The sequence below is a fragment of the Pelecanus crispus genome, chromosome 17 (genome assembly GCF_030463565.1).
Source record: "Pelecanus crispus isolate bPelCri1 chromosome 17, bPelCri1.pri, whole genome shotgun sequence".
NCBI lineage: Eukaryota > Metazoa > Chordata > Aves > Pelecaniformes > Pelecanidae > Pelecanus > Pelecanus crispus.
In genome coordinates, this window is record NC_134659.1 from 9,419,207 (window position 1) to 9,439,983 (window position 20,777).

Sequence of the window (20,777 nt, forward strand, 5' to 3'; positions counted from 1 at the left end):
AAAGGATGGCCTGCAGGTTAGGACTAGTTCTGAATCTCAGCAGGATAAATTCAGTCATCATGGTTTGATTTCCATCTGCCATGGAGCTCAGATGCATTCTCCTCTCCAGATGAGAAAGATCATGTCACACTGGAAGAGGAGTGAGAAAAAATATGACTATCAATCCTTTGGTATAAGTTTGGCCACCTCTTGAAGGAAGTCTAAACTCCAGGTAATGTTTGTTACCACAGTCTTCCTTCATGACCTTGTGGATCAGAAGCTTTCTCCAGTATATCTATACATACTTGAGAGTTTGTAATCATCTCTTTCTTCTGCTCCTGGCTCTATGTTGTCACATCAGCCCATAAACCTTCAGTGATCACTCAGCAATCCCTTAAATGCCTTAAAACAAAATAGGACACAGACATTTGTTCAAGCTTCCAAGTACACCAGTTAAAATGCTGCTGCATGCTTGTAGGTGTCTGCACCTGTACTGAAGTGTACCTGTACTAAAGTGTACTAAAGTGTAAAGTCCTATTGCGATCAACAGATATCTAATCAGGGCTGTAGGGGAGCTCAGGGTCTGATTGCTCTCATTCTTACTGGGAGTCTTATATTTGGTCAGATAATAGTTCTCTCAGTTCCACTGACTGTATAGGGTAAATCTTCACTGTCCATCAGAGGGATTCTCCCTTCTTTGCCTGCCCACCTAGAGGTCCATCACCAGCAAGGTCATTGACCAAGGTCATTCTCACCCAAGCAGCAATGGCTAAGTAGACTGTTTCAGTATGTCAAGGACATCGAAATGGCATTTCTTCATCAACACACTAATCTGCAATAAATAAAGAAATAAAAGATGCCAAAGTGATATTCAGCATGATTAGGATTCTGCAGTAAATAATGTCTCTGCTCCCCAAAAGAAGAAATGATTGTCATTTACTGGGAAGAAAAGCGAACATGCTTTTACACCTCAGAGCCAGAACACCACCACTACTCTTTTCACAGCAGCCATCTATTCTGGTTGGAGACTTACAGAAGTATTTATTTCCACAGATGTCATGTGGTGATCATCTCCCTGGAGGACACTTGTGTATGAACGTCATCACAAGGCATATGGCATTAGGATTACTAGAACACATAGCCTGCCTCCTTAGGGATAACTGCTACCAACATTGCATCTCCTAAATGTCCATGATCTGCCTTTCCCTCTTTCTCTCTTTTCACTTTCAAAGTCAGATCACTTTTGAAAGATCAAAATCTCAGTGTGTCAAATCTCTGCAACAAGGCAGAGAGTAACAGGTAGGCAGAAAGAGTGAGCGACCCACATGCACACCATAAACGCAGGGCATACACTTGGATGCCTCATACCTCCCTGCACTGCCTTGAACCTGTTGATTCTGTTCCAGACCAGGTATAAAATTTAAATTTGTATTCTCAGCAGCTCATATTAGGTGACTTAATAATATTAGGACAGATTAATAAAATACTTCACAACCTACTTTTCAATCATCAGAGTGTAGTCATTTTCCTTCTATATACTGACTAACTAGTGATTGCTCTTTGTAATCTTAGAGCTGCCAAGAGTAGCAACATTTACTTGAGACGTTAGTTTACAAATCACACAGAAAAGTCTCAAAGCCTTCTTTGTCTTGGACTTCACCAAGGTATGCTCAGTGCCCAAGTCCCTGTGCCAAGAAGCAGCAATGAAGCAAAAGACAAACCACCAATAGTAAAGGAAGGTCCAGCAAAGGCCCACCAAGACAATTAGAGCACTGTAGCACTTGACTTACTTATGATAAAAGGATGAAGAAATTAGGTTTTTTCAGTCTAGAGAGAAGAAAGTGCAGGGGGAATCTAATTACAGTTTTCAAATACCAACAAGGTTATCTCTAGAGAACATTACAGTACTTCACAAGAATGCATGGTGATAGGACAAGAGGCAATGGATATAAGAAAAAAATCTCAACTGTGAGAACAAATAAACATTGGAATATGTTGCTCTGAGAAGTGGTGGAATGTACTTTGCTGGAAATCCTCAAGGCTTGGTTTCAGAGTGCCCTGGATAGCCTAATCCAGTGCCCTGCTTTCAAAAAGAGGTGGAACAGATGATCTCCTCTGTTCCTTTCCAACCTAGACTTTTCTATGATTCTATAAAACTTGAGTCTTGGATCTCTAATATTGGCACCTACACACCTGCAAGACTCTTATCTGGGAGACCATGCAGGCGTGAAGAGTAGATTCAACCAAGGCCTGGACATTAACATCAGAAGGGCTGTTAGAGAATGGTTACACCTCCCAGCCTGCACATGGCAACAGCTTACTTTGCAAACCACAAAGGACAGTCACTTAGGAGTCATTCAGCTCCCAAGCTTATTACACATCTGCAGGCTTACTAGGTACATTCTTAAAACACTCACAAGGCACCACCATTAAAAAAAAACCCTCAGAAGTAGGTGTGAAAAAGTTTTTGATAAACTATGGATTTCTGTAAAAGATAACAAGGAAGCAAGAGCTCGCATTACTGATAAAAGAGTCCCAGGTTTAATACTGCTATCTGTCATGCTGAAAGCAAGTTGATAACTGAATGGGAAACAATCACACACACACACACAGAGAGAGAGAGAGAAAACCAGAACCCCATTTTCAAACCCTAGCAACTGAAGAAAAGAACACTTAGACTGACCCACTTGCAAAACCAGATGTGTGGAATGAAGCTCTTTGAAAGTGACCCAGTTAATGAGAACCAGTTAAAGCATGATTTGCCACACAAATGCTGGTAGTGGTTAATGACTAACAGCAAATATATATGCTACTAGAGGACTTCTGGAGTGAAAGAGAAACAACAGTAACAAGAACTGCAGACACTGCTTGGCTGAGAGACAGGCTGCACACAGATACAAGAACACACCCATCTGCCCAAATCACCTGTATAAAGTGACAAAACAAGTCTTTTTTATGCAGCATCCTGGTCAACACTACAAGAAAGGAGGAGTGGAAGGAATTTGTTGAATCCCACCTGAAAGAAATGAAGTGGTAATTTTTTTGTGAAAATAATTGGCCACTATTAGAACCAACTATCTACATATGGATATGGCCTTGGCAAAACTACAGAACAGGAATGTCTTGAAACAGGTGAAAAATGGAAACAGCACTCTGAGTTCTTGTGTTTCTCTATTGGTGGTGCAGGGAACAGCATTCTGACACTACACATTATGATCAGTGCTTGTCTCTCAAATAGTCATCAGTATCACCTAGCGTGTCTCTTCAGTGGATGACCATGCTCTTTTCTGTGGACATTGGTTACATCTTCTTCAGCTTAGAGAAGTGTACAAACTTTGGATAATTTAATGCTACAGACTCTTAACCAAACTCACTCATTCTTTTCATGACAGAATCATATATGTAGACACAGACCAGGTCATACAGGCCACTTTTAATATATAAAAATTACCCCAAAAGGATCATTAATAGCCAAATATCCATCATCTAAACCATGATGATTAATGAATGCATAAAACCTATGTACTCTTTAGGAAAACTACAGCCATGGGAATGGGCTTGGTGGGGTCTGAACGAACTATTTACTGCAACAGCACTTGAACATCCTTCAAACACGTGTGCTGTCCCTCTATCATTGTAGACAATAGATGTGCAGCCTTTTCTGGGTCCTCTCATACCTGGGGCATCTGTTGTGCCCATCGAGTCAAATCGCTTGGAACCCATCATCAATAAACATAGGCATGTAATATTGGAGGGGGTGGTTTCTGTCTTCCTGCCACAGGCATTTCTGCAGCCAGATGAGCCATCACCATCCCAATCATACGAGTTCACAAAGCAGGAGTACGACTTTCAGGAGGAAGTGGTGGGTACCGTGTAGGGGTCTGAGCAGTAGCAGGAGCAGGTGCAGAGTGAAGCAGAGCAGGGGTAGAATTTAGACTCGAGTCTTTCAGAATTTTATTCTGCTAGCATCTGTCTTACCTTAGCTGAATCCCTATAGCCCCCTGCTCATTTAAAAGCCCAGCTATTCCAGACAAACCAGTAGTTCATTTTCTGAGGTTTCTGATCCTCCAAGCATTGACACAGGAAAGTCAGCTTGTTCATATCAAATGAACCTTCCAGGACCCACTGCTCAGAGGGCATCCCCTCACGAGTTTCAGCTGGCCACTCATCCTGACAGAGAACTATAGCTCGAGCTTCACTGAGTTCTGATGTACCATTGATTTTCTTCCAGTTTTCCAGAATCTCTGCCAGCAGCAAAGCCTGTTTTTCCTTACCTGTTGCACCCCTCCATAATTTATGCTGCCCCTGGTTTTAGTACTTTCCTGGTGAACACAGATCCTGCAAGGACAATTGGGTGAACTCACCCTGTGCTGGCTGTGTCCTATGAGGCAGCCACACTCACCAGGTCCGAATCCTGCAGTGTCCCATCTGGGTCACTGTCAGAGATCACTCATACAGATCTGGCTTAGTAGTTAGTTTATTATGTTCTAATCAGTACATTTAGGTAGGTAAAATATTTTATAAGTACAGATCGATTGGTGGTCAATACTCTATTATTTACTACACAAAGTTGATATGGGATACAAAAGTTATTGCTTAAGCTTCCTATACATATCTAAATGTTACATGCATGCAGAAAAATGTCACTTACCAACCCATCGATGTCTGGTGTTGGGCAAGGGACCTCTCAGCCTCAAGGGGTAACCTTGAGAAGCGTCCCTACTCAAGGGGACATCACCGTACAGCCAGCTGCTATGGAGCAAGAGCTCAAGGTCTCAATAAGGCTGGTAATATTTATAGTGTGAAGTAGCTGGCTGCTAGTCCAACCACAAATATATGAATCATTTTTTGTACTTGGGGGTCTCTGATAATCTGGTTTCATGTCCTTGTCTGTGGTCCAGGGACTATTACACCCATGGGTTCATGTTCAATCTTGAGGCCTGTTGTTCCTTTATCAGCCTGAACCAAAGTACAGCCAACTTGATTAGGAGTTGGGCATATCCATCACAGTCACCAAATTGTTAGCAAAAAGGACTGGCTCACATTTTCCTTTTCTTCTAGTTTGTGCATGGGTACTGGAAAGAAGGCAGCAGAAGTACACACTAGCTAAAACCCCTTTCACTGCCAGCAGTAACGGTGTCTCTTGGCCGGGAGCCTGAGAAGGACCCCATGTAATACTCTGGATTCTTTAGTTTTCAGACTACTCATACATTCGCTTTTATGATTTACATAACCTATTGGCTTTGGCCATGACATCACTTGTTACCACTCTCTTTTAAGTGACCCTCCCTGTGCAAACAGCTTTAATGAATATTTATTAGCTGAGTTTGCACTATTTTGTTGCAACTTTGCTGCTTTCAGCTGGTTTGGTCTGGTTTCTTCTAACAGCAGACCCTCTTGTACAGGCGAGGTCATTGTTGGTCAAATTCTATTGTGCATGTCTTTGAAGCCATCTTTACATTGGAGCTTTTTCTTATGTAGCAACAGGATGCTAAGGTGAGTTCAGAAAACTGTGGAGCAGAAGAGCAAATACTTGTTTGATCTTGGTTTTCCATGCAAATACAGACAGTGAGAAGTGAGGCCTCGTGATCTTTCTGACTTTTCAGGTTTTAAGCAGAAAGTCTCAAAATAGTTACCACAGGGATAACTGATTTGAGGTGGTTACTTGTTTTAGGCTGACAGTTTTTTTATTTAGAGATGTTGGCTTTTCCTTTCCTATTGAAGGAGATTTTACCAAGTGCTGGGTAATTCATTCACTACCAGGGAACACAAACTGCATTTAGGCTATGGATAGGCAAGTTACTTTTACCCTTCCAATGAGGTATTGTTGCAACGGTGATTTTACTCAGCAAAAGAGTAATCACGGGTTCAGAGCCTTGGTGTATGTGCTTGATCAAGGAACCAGGGGGGCAAAGACTGAATGCCTCTAAATCAGAATCACCCCTAAACCCAACCATACTGCAACATCACAGTGCCTAGATTGGATAACCAGCCTCCTTGCCTTCCCCCACCCCAGAGGGGACTGAGCATGATACAGAGAGCTGCACACATCAGGTTGGTTAGGGTGCACACCAAGCCAGTCTGTCTTTCCCCCTCTGCAAACCCCATGTTCATGGGGAACCTCGTGCAGAGAGTCTGATTCTGGTCAACGTTTCGTATGCAGTGAGCTGCTCTGTCTCTGCAATCCACTGGAAGTCAGCACTTGCTGCAAAATTTTGTTGCTCAGTCAGAAGGGTCTTGGCTGATGGGAGGCCTCCTTCCTTCCATGCCACTACTCACCTTCTCACTGGTGCTGCTGGTGGACAACCAGGGGAGGTGCAGCAAAGAGCTACTGTTCTTTCTCACAGGTATAAGAGGTTGACCTGATGTCTAAACTTTCCTTTCACTGTAGTCTCCACTACCCCAGACTGGAAGATATTAATTGAAGTTATTTCACCCCACTCAGATCTGGAAGATACTAACTGAAATTATTTTTCATGTAATTTTCTTTTCATATAAATGAACTGTGGAATTCACTGGTGGTGTGTATTCCAGAAAATTGCACAACTTTTTTTAAAAAAAAGGCTCTGTAATATTTGTGAAGAAAAACACACAAATGGTTATCAAATGAAAACAAGGCAGCCTTCCTCTTGGGAACTCTGAGAGCTTCCACTGAAGTCCAGGATTAAACCAATATATTTCTCGATTTTTTCCTTCTCTCTCAGCTCATGGTCAGTGTTAGAGGTGGGATACCTAGCTAAAAGCCCTTTCTTCTATCCACAGTGTGGCTGTGTATTGGTTACAAAGGAAGAGACTGTCATAGTGTTCCGTGCTGCAGGGGCAGTCGTAGTGGGAGGAGATCAGAAAGAGAGAGGGGAACAGTGCAGGTTTCCTTCTGGATCTCCATAAGAAATGCCTGACAAGCAATGGTTTAATAGAATAGCTGTTTTAATAACACAGGATAAGAAGAGGAATATCGATAGTGAGTAAATCTTACATCCCTTCTGATGCTGGATACCCCATGTCTGACGCAGTGCAGCACCAGAGGGATTCCAGCTGGATTTTCCCACAGCACTGTGCAGATCCCATTCATGCAGGGAAGCTCCTCCTTTTTGGTCATTCAAGCTATTCTATAATTTACTTACAAGAAAACAACTCTATTCCTAAAAGATGTTCACATTAGTACTTCTTGCTGTGCTGTTAGATAAAGGCAAGACCATGCAGGTGGCATGATAACCAGCATTGAGTGGGAGTTGCCCACAGGCTCCTCTGTAACAATAAGCTGTTGAGGTTGTCCTGCAGCCAAGGGGTTTGTGCAGCCCAACACAGCCTGAAAGACACGCTGGACACGTAGCACAGAGCAGCAGAGCACAGCTCAGAGTTAACCTGGATCACTGACTCTTTCATGTACAGTAGTCTCCCAGTCAGATCAATACATGTTTAAACCACTGTAGAAGGAATTAATGAATTGCCATGTGTTAGTTGGGATGCAGTGAGAATGTGCCACATGAAGAAATGAGGAAAGTTGTGATTTTTACTGTCATGGTTTCACCCCAGCCAGCAGCTAAGCACCACGCTGCCGCTCACTCAATCCCCCTGCCCTGGTGGGATGGGGGAGAGAATCAGAAGAGTAAGAGTGAGAAAAACTCCTGGGCTGAGATAAAAACAGTTTAATAATTGAAATAAAATAAAGTAAAAATAGTAGTAGTAATAATAACAATATAATAATAATATACAAAGCAAGTGATGCACAATGCAATTGCTCACCACCCGCCAGCCGATACCCAGACAGTTCCCAAGCAGCGATCGCTGCTCCCTGGCCAACCCCCCCCATCTATACTGAGCATGATGCCATATGGTATGGAGTAGCCCCTTGGTCAGCTTGGGTCAACCATTCTGGCTGTGCCCCCTCCCAGTTTCTTGTGCACCTGCAGAGCATGGGAAACCAAAAATTCCTTGAATGGCATAAGCAGCACTTAGCAACAACTAAAACATCAGTGTGTTATCAGCATTATTCTCATACTAAATCCAAAATACAGCACTATGCCAGCTACTAGGAAGAAAATTAACTCTGTGCCAGTGGAAACCAGGACATTTATGTAAATAGTTAGCTGAGAGGTAGTAGTTAGTGATTCTATTGATTCCTTTTTCTCTTTTACATAAATAACTAAATTAAAGGTTGTATATCAATGCCAACTAATCTGTAAGTTCATTTTAAATTAAATTTCCTGCATCAGATGGTTTTGCCTATGACAGTAGATGGTGCCGAATGCAGGAAAACCTTAATTTATCATAGCTTATGATTGGAATCATTGGCTTAGCTGCACATTTCTGGAAAGAGCCTTTGATTCTTGTTTTAGATTTTTTTCTTTTTAATTTGTTTGCATGGATGGTTTGTCTTTATGTATCTGCCAGTGTTAAGTGTAACCTGCAGATCTTCTAGTGAGCCAGGACTGCCAAGAGTGGTGGGTCCCCACTGCCTGTGTGCTTGGGAGCAAATGTGAACACTGTGTGAACAGTATGGCATGGTGATGGAAAAGGAAGGGACTGAAAGAACCTAAGACTATTGGACCTGGGTGGGAAGATGACCAGGACGAGATGGGATGGTACTGTGATCCAGTGGCTTGGAGCTTGGATTGCCACCTGGGCTGCTCTGGGAGCAGTCAGCAAAGACAAAATATCTAGGCTGCTGCAGACTGGCATCCTGAAACCTAGGGTGGTGTTATTTGGGACTGTGATGAAGGAAAATCAAAAACCAGTCAGATAGCCCCTCCCACCACAGTTAAGCAGATTTGTGGGAATGTGAGCATTATTCCCCAGCATACGACTACTCACAGTAATTGGCAAAGGATGAAATTAAGAATTTGTGGAAAATTTACAGCCTCTGCCCTCAGCAAACTCTATTGCAGTGGTTATGGTGGTGCTAGGAAAGCAGAGCAGGCAGTATACAACTGGTGGCTTTGGAGGGCAGTACTCTCAGGAGTCAGGGGCCATGTACCTCATAAATGCTGCCCTGCTTGACAGGGTTGGACTTTGGCAAGTGGTTCATAGAGTGGTGTGTGGAGAAATTACCTGATCCTGCATCCCAACGAATGAGATACTCTCCTGGAGGAACTGGGACAAAAGGGGTCAATAGTCTACAGTTGCTCAGGCTGCTGGAGTGTGTTTATTAAACAACGGGGAGGGATCCCCAAAAGGTCACGGTTACTGATGCCATGGCTTGAATGCTCTGACAGTTGGACATGCTACCAAATTAATGCCCCTCTGTATCACCAAGTAACTTGATAGGATTTCCTGTTGATCAAGGAATATGCTTGTATTAGGAGGGGGGAAGAGGCCTGAGGATCAGCATAAGGTCAAGCAGCTTAGCCAGAAGTAGTAATAAAAATCCAGCAAACTCCTCCCATCTTTCTCCTGCCCCTTGGGATATTCCTGAAAGAAACAGGACTGGTATGCTCTGTTGATTGCTTCTGGTCCTGATCCACCTGCAATCCTTCAAACTGATTTCCTGGACCATAGTAAGTGGACTGAGAGAGGGGGAAGGTTGTGAATGTCTGGAGCTGGCATCTTAATCTACTCAGGAGAAAAACAACTGCAGAGCTACCCAGGGCTTCTACTGATTCTGATGCTGTGGGAAGCATTCAGGTAGACCCAGCCACTGTTCTTCTGGTGGCAAGAGTATTTGTCATTGGCAGTACTGAACCAACTTATTTGTCATTGGCAGTACTGAACCAACTGAGGGGCTAGTGTCGATATTAAAAAAATAAATTATTCTCTTGAAGAAACAAAGGGTGCTGTTCAAAACACATTCACCCTGGGGAGGGTGACTATTGCTGGACTTTCAGCTCTCCAGACACTTATTCATTTGAGCCTTGCAAAGCTTTAACCAGACCCCAGAAGGAAGATGTATTTGCATTTCTGAATGTGCATGTCTAAACCAGAGCAGTAAGTATTGACACCAATTTGCTGTATTTCAGGGAATATTTCAATGGCAGAAGGGCATAAATTTAACTGGCTGTTGTGTACCACATGGTGACAGCCACCAGGTGGAAGGGACTGTGTGTCCGCAGTGAGCTGATAGCATCCTTCAGGATATAAGAGAGGATGCAGGCATGAGATATGAGGACTGCAGAAGTGATATATCTGAAGAGGCATACCAGGGTTGTTTCACATGGGCAGCTCAGTGGCAGCTGCTCTGCTCTCTTCTTTCATGCTGCTCCAGGACTGTCCTCAGTGTGACACAGTTGCAGCAATTTGATTTTGTCTTATAGTGGCATCCCTGGGCTTTGTCAGGCCTCATGCTCTCCAACTAATAGCGCTTGGTATGGTCCCAGGCCTATTACAGATGTAGTTACTGGGTTTAAACCTGAGCCTGAACAACAATAATTTTTCTCTCGTGACTCTTTATATTTCAGATATAAGGGTAAAGTCCTCTAAGTCATTTCTGGGATCTTCTCCACACTTAACAAGGACTCTACACTACAGCTCATGTAACAAATGGCATCTGAGACCCTCTGACAATTTCTTCTAAAATCAAATTAAATATCAGGGTTTCTGTACAAGTTTTTTTTAACCTTATGTGGTGGGTTTTACCTTTTCTGGACACCAGGTGCCCACCAAGCCACTCTATCACTCCCCCTCCTCAACTGGACAGGGGGAGAAAAAATATTACTAAAAGCTCATGGGTTGATATAAGGACAGGGAAATCACTCACCAATTACCATCACAGGCAAAACAGACTTGACTCAGAGAAATTAATTTAATTTATTGCCAATTCACCTGCAGCCCATGGATGACCCCATGCCAGAGCAGGTAGATGCACCCGAAGGAGGCTGTGACCATGTGGAGAGCCCGCACTGGAGCAGGCTCCTGGCAGGACCTGTGACCCCATGGGGGGACCCACGCTGGAGCAGTCAGTTCCTGAAGGACTACACCCCATGAGAAGAACACATGGAAAGGACCCACACTGGAGCAGTTCGTGAATAACTGCAGCCCATGATGGCAAGGACTCACACTGGAGCAGGGGCAGAGTGTGAGGAGGAAGGAGCAGCAGAGACAATGTGTGATGAACTGACCGCAACTCCCATTCCCCGTCCCCCTGCGCTGGGGGAGGAGGTAGAGAAATCGGCAGTGAAGTTGAGCCCAGGAAGAAGGGAGGGGTAGGCAAAAGGTGTTTTAAGGTTTGATTTTATTTTTCATTATCCTACTCTGTTCAAGCACATTTAAATCTCCATCTCTAAAACAGTTTGATGCAGTACTCAGCTTTGTCTGACCCATATTCTTTAAATAAGCCCATGGAGTGATCAGGTCACTCTGCCACCAGGTCAGGTTTTCTTGATGTACAATAAAGTTATTCTAGAAATCCTGCCAGCTCTTCCTGGACTTTTTTCCTTCGAGGCATTCTATCACTGTCCCTGAGTTTAGGGCAATAATCAAGCCTGACAGTTTACTCTGAGAACTGCTGTTTTCAAGGACCCATTTTTAGACTTTAAAAATGCGCAGTGGAGCCAATTTAAAGATGCTCTGGAACTTATCTGTGAAGTTACATCTTTTGATCTGCCAGTCTCAAACTTCTTAATTGTATCTACCGAAAGCTTCTTAAAACCATCACAAGCCACTCCTGGAGAAACAAACTAATTATATGAAATTTCTTGCTTTGACTGTTCGGTCACAAGCCCCCTGAAATTTTAACCTCTTTGGAAAGCACACTGGGTTTTCTCATTGAGCCCAGAATGATTACTTCAAATTAGTAATAATCTGCACAGTTTTCTTTTCAAAAAGCCCAAGGAAATCAGTAACAAACTTTTTTCCTAAAGAAAATCTTTAACATTTGAAGAAAAGAAAGGAAAAGAAAAAGAAAAAGAAAAAGAAAAAGAAAAAGAAAAAGAAAAAGAAAAAGAAAAAGAAAAAGAAAAAGAAAAAGAAAAAGAAAAAGAAAAAGAAAAAGAAAAAGAAAAAGAAAAAGAAAAAGAAAAAGAAAAAGAAGAAACCAGGAAATTAATTGTATGATCTGTGTCCTGGTTTTGGCTGGGATAGAGTTAATTTTCTTCCTAGTAGCAGGCACAGTGCTGTGTTTTGGATTTAGTAGAAGAAGAATGTTGATAACACACTGATGGTTTAGTTGTTGCTCAGTACTGTTTATGCCAGTCAAGGACTTTTCAGCTTCCCATGCTCTGCCAGGTGCACAAGAAACTGGGAGGGGGCACAGCCAGAATAGTTGATCCAAACTGGCCCAAGGGCTATTCCATACCATGTGACGTCATGCTCAGTATATAAACTGGGGAGGGTTGGCCGGGGAGCAGCGATCGCTGGTTGGGAACTGTCTGGGTATCGGTGGGCGGGTGGTGAGCAATTGCATTGTGCATCACTTGCTTTGTATATTATTATTGTTATTATCATTATTATATTGTTATTATTATCATTACTATTTTACTTTATTTCAATTATTAAACTGTTCTTATCTCAACCCAGGAGTGTTTCTCACTCTTACTGCTCCGATTCTCTCCCCCATCCCATCGGGGTAGGGGGAGTGAGCGAGCGGCTGCGTGGTGCTTAGTTGCTGGCTGGGGCTAAACCACAACAATCTGTGATTGTGAAACTGTAAAGATGAAACAGCTGACTAAAGAAGAAACAGTATAACTTTGGTTCTGATGTGAAATGTTACTGATTTTCTACTAATAAATAGTGACCAATGTTCCTTTGTTCCATCATCTTTCCCTTCTGCCTCCCTAGCACAGGCCTATCTAAACAGATGTCTCTTAATGCCTAATAAAAGCAGAATAGCAATTGAAAAATTCTGTTTTGAACTCAAACACCTATCACTGCCACAGCTTATGAAAAAACTTTCCCAAAGATATATAGTTATAGACATAGATATAGAGGTATATAAAAAAAATTCCTTTAATTATAAGATTGGAAGTCTATACCACTCTAAATCCCATGACAAGTCCAGGTATTACAATAATGGCAGATAGAAAATTGGAGTCCTTTCCCATTTTAAAATCTCCATTGTGCTAAATGGCCTTGTGACATCAAATAACCCTCAAAGAAAATGCCTTGAGTCTCAAATTGTTCCAGTGAGCCCAGACCTGGATATAAAGAAAAATTCAACACTGCAAGGAATAAAAGTGTCTCAAGTTGGATGGGTATATTCCTGTTGTGGTTTAACCCAGCAGGCAGCTAAACACCACACAGCTGCTCTATCACTCCCCTTCTCAACTGGACAGGGGACAGAAAGTATAACAAAAAGCTCATAAGGACAGGGAGATCACTCAGCAATTACCGCCACGGGCAAAACAGACTCAACTTGGGGAAAATCAGTTTAATTTATTACCAATCAAAACTGAGTAGGGTAATGCGAAATAAAAACTAAATCTTAAAACACCTTCCCCCTACACCTCCCTTCTTCTCAGGCTCAACTTCACTCCTGATTTTCTCTACCTCCTGCCTCGCAGTGGCACACAGGGATGGGGAACGGGGATTGTGGTCAGTTCATCACACATCATCTCTGCCGCTCCTTCCTCCTTAGGGGAGGACTCCTCACACTCTTCCCCTGCTCCAGCATGGGGTCCCTCCCATGAAAGACAGTCCTCCACAAACTTCTCCAATGTGGGTCCTTCCCATGGGCTACAGTTCTTCACAAACTGCTCCAGTGTGGGTCTCCCACGGGGTCACAACTCCTGCCAGCAAACCTGCTCCAGCATGGGCTCCTCTGTCTCCATGGGTCCACAGGTGCTGCCAGGAGCCTGCTCCAGTCTAGGCTTCCCATGGGGTCACAGCCTCCTTCGGGCACCCACCTGTTCCAGCGTGGGGTCCTCCCTGGGCTGGAGGTGGATATCTGCTCCACCATGGACCTCCATGGGCTGAAGGGGGACAGCCTGCCTCACCATGGCCTTCACCATGGGCTGCAAGGGTATCTCTGCTCTGGTGCCTGGAGCACCTCCTTCCCCCTCTCCTTCTTCACTGACTTTGGTGTCTGCAGAGTCGTTCTTCTCACATATTCTCACTCCTCACTCCAGCTGCAGTTTGAGTCCCATTGGGTTTTTTTTATTTTTTTCCCTTCTTAAATATGTTATCGCAGAGGCGCTACCGCTATCGCTGATGGGCTCAGCCTTGGCCAGCAGTGGGTTCGGTCCATCTTGGACCCAGCTGGCATTGGCTCTATCGGACATAGGGGAAGCTTCTAGCAGCTTCTCACAGAAGCCACCCCTGTAGCCCTCCCGCTACCAAAACCTTGCCATGCAAATCCAATATAATTCCAAAAGTCACCCACCACCCAGGTTTCTAATCACATCTGGTGTGTTAATTCTACCCATTTTATTGTCTCCCCTTCTTCCTCCTTGAGGACAGTAGGCCAAAAAGGATGGGTTGCCTTAATGAATGGATTACTACAGGCAGCCAAATGACCATGACTCAAACATGGCAGAGTCTTGGAATATCTGAGTTGGGTAGTAGGGCTGGTGACTTTGAAGGAGCAGGAAGGATAACAACTTTCTTCCAAGAAAAAGTTATGTCCTCAGTTTTCTGTGGTTCTCATAGTGGTTAACAAGTCCCAGCTCTTCATGTCAGTCTCCTGAGCAATGAGCCTGAATGACCCTCCTATGCTCTGGCCAAAGCCTACTTCCCTCAGCCTTGGCAGAACCCATATGCTGAGAAGATTGTTTATCATCCTGCTGCTAGCTAATAATTGCTTCATCACTTCGGTCAGTTGGGGTCAGCTGTCCTGGCTGTATCCCCTCCCAGCCTACTTACTGTGGGGGCAGTGTGAGAAACAGAGAAAGTCTTGATGCTGTGCAAGCACTGTTCAGTAATAGGTAAAACACTGGTGTGTTATCAACACTATCTTAGTCATAAATCCAAAACACAGCATGATACAGGCTGCTACGAAGGAAATTACCTCCATCTTTGTCAGACCCAGTACTATGTGTAAAAGGCCTGTCACATGATTGTGACCACAGCAGGAAGATAAGAGCTGCAGTGCAGCAGAAATAGTGCAATTCAAGAGTCATATCACTGAGCAAGCAGAATAGACCTGGGAGGATCAATGTGGATTAACAAGACTGTTAACATAAGACTAGATTAATGCATTAACCAAAAACTAGCCTGTGTGAGATCGTCTGTTAGACAAGTGAATGAAGGTGTGAACCTGTGTTCCTTGGCTTAGAAAAATGGTGTTGTGTTTGTTATTGCAGATGAAGTCTGCAGTGTACTTCTCTTCCGAACAGTACTAAAAGTGATCTTGTACTATTGAGTCTTGTATGTGTTTGGTAGGATTATATTTTCTGTGGTGTTGGGTATTAAAAGGAAAAGACTGTAAGCCTAGAGTAAGACCCCCTGTTGGAAGGTCTACCAGAGGTACTCAAGGAGGTGTCTGTACAGGACGCACACACACAGGTCATGTCTCTCCCCATATTTGTTCTGGAGGATGTTACAATTCTGCAGCTTGACAGAAACAAACCCTGGCTGTGGCTGAAACCTGGGCCAGCTTTAAAAGACCAGGAAGGCAGTGTCCCTGAGTGTGTGTTGTGGGCTGTGACAGTTCCAGCTCTGCCTGATCATCGGGGAATTAATGTAGGCTACATTGAGGAGTGTTAGGGGTTTAGGCAGATCTCAGCTTTTTTGGCTCCCAACCCCCAACACATCATCAGGTAGTGGGAGACTGAGGGAGCTGGTTGGCAGGAGTGGGGCAAGCATGTGTGTTACAGAATAGCTGAATCCAGTAGATTTCAGGATGCAGGGGATTTCTTCTTGACCCATTAGAGTTGAATTAGTGTAATCCTAAGACCCAGGAGGTTCCTTTCATATTGGTTTGATGGATGCAGCTGGTGTTACTCTGTGTAGGTCCAGCCAGAAGCAAGTCTGAACTTCTACTGCAAAGATGGAGTTACACAGCTGGCCACACAGACCATCATAAGGGCTTTTACTAATACTCACCCAAATGCACCCAGCAGTCATGTTAATGTAAACACAGACGGGCTGATCCTATCCCTCCAGATGACCAGCACTGAACCTTATCAGTGTATCAAGAATCAAAAGGAAATTACCAAGGCAGATGATGTTTACAAATATAGTACACAAATACAGCATATTTCCTCATATACGAGGAAAAGAGACAATGGTGCTACAGGGAAAACTGACCTGAGGAAAGTAATTGTAAATTTCATTACATTGCCTGTGGAACATGTGTAATTGAGACCATATCCCTCCACAGACCCTTCCACCAGTTTCTGAGCTTTAGCCATCCTATTTGTTGCAGGAATTATGCAGCTGCCACCCAGACTATAGTAGGAATTATGCAGACGCCACTGCAACAGGGCTTGTCCCTAGGTTCCGCTTAATAAAAACATATTTCTTCTTCTACTATGTTTAATATGTTTAAGTGTTTACAGCTCAAGCTGGGCATCTCCAAAGAGGGACCCCGCCTGTCAATTGTTACTGGATTTTATAGTCTCTATAGGTCACTTGATTTCCTTGATGGCACTTCTGCTCATCCAACCCCCTTGCGGAGTCTGGGGTCTTCTTCTGATCATCTCTAGCAGCCTCCAGGTACCCTTTTTGTCTGTGTCTTGAGACATTTCCTTATCTTTTGTTACAGAATACCCTGTAGTTAAAGTTTTAATTATACTTCCTTATCTACTGATTACAGTTCCATAGATTAAAAACAAAGGTTAAAGTATAATTCATGTGGCCTAAGGCTTCGTTTACTTTAGTCACCAGTGCTAAGCTCTGGCACAAATTAGTCTCTCACTACACATCCATGGTCAAGGAGTAGGGGTTTCCATGTGTTGTGCCAGCATAATCTTAATCCCTGGATTTGTAGCTTTCACTCTCCTCCATCTGGGATAGGACACACATACCACTATGCAATATCAGGTGTTTAGAAGAGATGGGTTGGATACAACCGATGACCCACACATCCTCTAAAGTCAGCTTTCAGGCTTTTAATTCATTTAGTGGTTTGGGTTTGGGGTTTTTTTTTTCCCCAGCTAAAATGCCTAGGTTGTTTAATTTCCACAACTAAAACTAGAGTCATTTTATATTGACTAAAGACTACTCGGCACTAGGTTTAGCCATTCCTAAGGATAGACTGGTTTTCACACTGGAGATATTTTTATAAAACATTTTGAAATTTAATGTAACCCTAAACGCTTTTGCTGCCAATTTTGATCTAACAGATATTGCACAGCAAGAATCAGTATAAACATAAATTGACTGTTTTTCAGCTCATTGGACTGAACAGTGTGATTTTACTGAAGGACAAATGTAAATGCATATGTAAAGGAAATGATTCAAGAGGATACACAAGTGCCATGGGATGTGGGCTACTAACTCCTACCTTTCTTGACATTGTATGATGATGTTAAACCTCAACCAGCTGGAGAAGACAATACCTCCTCAGGGCCTGTGGACGTAAGAGATCGAAAAACATTGAAGAAAGTCTGTGATTCATACTTCAGTCTCAAAACTGCCAGTGTGATCCATGCTCACAATGTGGGATGGCTCTGTCTATCTTGAAAGGAGCTCCCTTTAAAAAAAAACAGGAGGTCCAGTCTGGACTGAAGAGTTCCAGTGTGTGGGGAGTGAATCCTTCCTTTCTTCCTGCCCTGGGAAGCCTCACAGGAACTGGGTATACTCAGATGAAGGAGATGCCGGTATCATATGCTCACATAAGAATCCAGTCTGAAGCCTTCAGGATAATGTTTGTATTGGTTTCTGATAAAGTCATCATAATCTCAGATGATAAAGCTCGAGAGAAAGACAAAGGGATCAAATCCCCGACTCTTCCTTACCAAACTCTTTGTTGCGAGTGTTCACTCAGCTCCTGCTTGGATTTTGGCTAACAAAGCTCATGCTAAGGCCTGATGTATGCTGCAAGCAGCATCATCAGGTCAAAGTGAGAGCACCACATAGGCAAGATGGGTGGCCAGAAAGAACTAAAGGGCCCTTATGCAGCCATTAGCACCTGCAGATTGCTGTTTCCTGCAGCTATTTATTGTCTTTGCATATTGATTGTCTGGCAGTTTCATCAGAATCTGCTAACTTATGGAAATGGTATAGACCAAACTTCCAAGCTGGAATGTATAAAGTATCAGCTTACCCAAAACCTTTTGAAGTGGATCCAACAGCAGATGGACAGCTGAGGCTTTCATGCTTCCTGAGTGATACAGGGGACACCCGCACCGTGATGGAGGAGGAAGGATGAGCACTCTCAATATTGGCTAGGCATTTTTTGATTTTTGCCCATAGGTGCATGACTTAAGAGTTACGGGTTATAAATTATAAAACCTTATGACTTGTGTTGTAAGTGGATTCAAGTGATAGACTAGTCTGGGCAAAGAGGACTGAGCCCATGATTGTTTGTTTGTTGCATATCTTAATGTGCTCATAAAATAAAGCATAATTCACAGAGCATGTTGTCCTGTAATGTTGTGAGATCCAAACAGACTGTGACATTTGCTGTAAGGTAACAAAAGGGCTTCCTTTCTAATCACCCAGTTTCTGCTCCCCAGAATACACAGAAGTCAGAGTAGCAGATGGCAGAGCGTGTTGAGGGAGACTTGAGTTCCACGTCATGGGGACCTGGAGAAACATCTGTCACTACGTGTAATGGACATACCTTTAAATTGTTGCAACTTATGTTGCATGTATACGAAACATGATGGCAGGAAGCACTCACAATAAGCAGTGCAAGTGCAGCAGTGGCCCAATCTGAGCTGCCATTGGTGCCCAATAACTTAACACAACACACCACCTTTCCTGTCCTAAGTGACCACCAAAACAAATTGAGAAAACAGCCATGCAAAAAATGAACAAGACAAACATTTTATGAAAAATTTACTATGGGCCACCACTGGCCAATAATGAAGGGAATTATATCTGTGTACATATCCAAGTACAGAAATGGGAGTGGTAGTTAATGAGGATGTACAGGATAGCATGGCTTCGGAGTATGACATAAATCGTATGAAAAAAGAAGTGGGGACTGTATTGGGTTTGGCTAGCACAGACACCCAAGACCCTCATCCCCACCCTCCACACTCTCCAGGTCAGCCGGCAGGTGGGCTCAGGCCACGCAATTGATGGATGGACCCGTGAGCGAGCCTGGGTTTCACAACTGCCTCAGGAGCCCAGCCAGAGGAGAAGGCATGCCAATAGAAGGCTGTCACAGGCTACAGGGAGAAGGTCTTTCACCCAGCTGTGGCAGAGGACTGTGGGCGAGATGCAGCAGTTCAGCTCCGTTCCCCTCCTGAGGGGAACGACTGATTGCTAGCAAGCCCAGCCCTGCGTTAGAGCTTTGGTTTCCGGAACCTGATCAACACTGTGGGCTTGAGCAGTACCGCTGGACTGAGGGGAAAGCCCCTGAGGTGAGTCCCCAGCTTCACAGGAAGGAAGGAAACCTTCCCCGATGATTTCTGCTACGATACCTGCAGAATAGTATCAGGAGGGTTGGCAGCGCAAAAGAACCGTAAAACCCTCCAGCCCCAAATCTCCTTGCAGTCGTAGGTCTCGGAAGTTCTCTGCGTGTCGACGGTGGCACCTGTAAGGAAGGGAGAGCAGGTGAGTGCACGAGGCCACAGGCTAGGAGGACTTGGTGCGCAGAGAGTATTTCTGACGCTGCCGGCCAGCTCCGCGTCTCTCAGTCCTCTCCTCATCGCCACGCTGGTGGGGGTGCGCAGCTGCGCACAAGAATGGCGGCAGCCACGTGCCCGGTGACTGCTTCTCTCACGGCGCCACGAAGAGAAGGTCTGAGGGTGCTGGGAGACAGCAGACACCCATGTGAATGACAGCAGACCAAAGCTGAGGGCTTGCTGTATGGGCAGCAAAGGACGGCCCAGCCGTTCCCTTTTCCAGTGCAGTGGAGAGGAAGAGAGCCCCTCCATCAGCACAGGGACACGTGCGGGGCCAGCGCCAGAGGCACCCGTGTGGAGGCCGAGGGCAGGACTGGGAGGGAGTCTGAGGGAACCACTCTGCCACAGCCTTGCTCTTGGACCCCATGAAGCACTCAAGCTCCCCCACTTTGGGGAGCAGCGCCTGGAGCACAGGCTCCTTTTGGGGAGTGCTACAGACAAGCGCAGGGCAAGGAGTTGGGGCTGCTTGTGTCCATACCAGAGCTTTTCAGGGCCCAGTCAGACATCTCAATGTAGACTTCCGAAGGCGTCTTGGGTGCTGCCTGGATCACTTCCTGAACTTTCTGGGAACGCCATAAACGAACACAGACAAGGACCACATCAGCGGGCAGTTCAGCGTGGCTACGAGCACCCGCAGCGGCAGAGCGTCAGTGTGTCAGAAATGCAAGGCAAGCCTTGTCCACACTGCTGCAAGACTCTCTGCTGCTGACGTGAGCTGCGAGGCCTGAGGAACGGTATCTGTGCCATGGCCCCGAGGTACGTTGACAAGGGTCCCCACACCCTCGTCCCCGCCCTCCACGCTCTCCAGGTCAGCTGGGAGATGGGCTCAGGCCATGCAAGCGGCGGCTGGCTCCGTGAGCATGCCCGGGTCTCACCGCCGCCTCGGGAGCCCGGCCAGAGGTGCTGGTGTGCCAAGGGAAGGCTGTCGGGAGCCCTCTGCTGCCTGAAGCGGCGCGGTTAAACTGGGGCCGGAGAAGGGCCGGTGCAGCGCAGAAGCTCACCCAGCAAGCCCCTGGGGCAAAGGCTGGGTTGCTGCAGTCAGCAGTCTGACCCCACCAACAACCCCAAGGAGTGCTTTCTCAGGGGTACTGCCCAGCCAGGCCTCCTTCCTCAAAATGCAGGATCACCTTCTTCACACCGCTGATCTCTGCCCTCAGCTGGGCCACCTCCTCCAGCAGAAGCTGCAGCTTT